Raw genomic sequence first — 1,260 nt, 5'->3', positions numbered from 1 at the left:
AATGACAAGTGGAACACCCACTTGCACTATCCACTTTAATTTGTGAGAAGGCCACTAACCGTCTATAGCTATAGACGGATAGTGTCCGTCTATAATAAGAATTTGTGTTATATATAATATGTATTTTATCAACAATTAAATAAAAACCATATAAATTGAAATTAAATTAGAGAATTGACATTGAATTAAATTGAAATGTAGTAATAATGAATTAAATAAATTACCCAAACAAGAGAATCTTTGAAAATTTTAATTAATTGTTGTTAAGATCATGGGTAGGACTCACATTAAAAAATTACTTTTTTATCCCTAAAATCAACAGTCAATCACAATTCTTCAAAAAAACTTGACTGTTATACTATGTAGATTTCCAAATTCTTAAAGCACTACCCCTTAACACGAACAACTAATTTGGATTTCCAAATTCTTAAAGCACTACCCCTTAATACGAACAACAAATTCTTAAAGCACTACCCCTTAACTTACAATATTTCATTATTTTTACTTTTCTTTACAAGAAATATATTTATTTTTTTCCTTTTTTGTTTTCTTATCCTATGCCTATGTCATCCTATGCCTAGTGGACATAAGTTTGAAAAACCCTAATAATAATAATAATAATAATAATAATAATAATAATAATAATAATAATAATAATAATAATTAAAAGTGAAAGGATAATTACGCCTGTATAGACGTATAGTTCCATGGTTTACGTCAATGGCGGAGCAAGAATTCAAACTGTGGGGGGGGGGGGGGGGGGGGTAAACAAGTAATAATCTAAGGTACATTTTAAAAAAATCGAAAAATTTAACTAAAAAACTCGAAAATTTCATCCCGGGGGCGACGGCCCCTGATACTTAGCTAGCCCCTATCTCCACCACTAATTTACGTATATTAGTTACAACGGTGTACTTGCTTAGGGTAGATCTTTAGACTTATGTTCCTCTTGTATAAATACTTTACTTAATTGCTAATAATAATTATGCAATTCGTAACTTCTTCACAGTTGTGACTAGGGATGGCAATGAGTGGGATATGGATGGGGTGGAGCCATATCCATATCCATTTAAGTTATGGTCATCCATATCCCACTCTCATCCATTTAATATTTTTTCATCCATCCATATCCATATTTACCGGGTAAAGCGGGTGGAGCGGGTACCCTTTGGATATTTTCACAGCTTATAAAATTTAAAGATAATATACGTAAAAAAATTGTGGCAATAAAATTAAAAGGCATACATAATTCAATTAACA

This window comes from Silene latifolia, chromosome 8 (genome assembly GCF_048544455.1).
Source record: "Silene latifolia isolate original U9 population chromosome 8, ASM4854445v1, whole genome shotgun sequence".
Classification (NCBI taxonomy): domain Eukaryota; kingdom Viridiplantae; phylum Streptophyta; class Magnoliopsida; order Caryophyllales; family Caryophyllaceae; genus Silene; species Silene latifolia.
Note: the sequence above shows the minus strand (reverse complement) of the source record.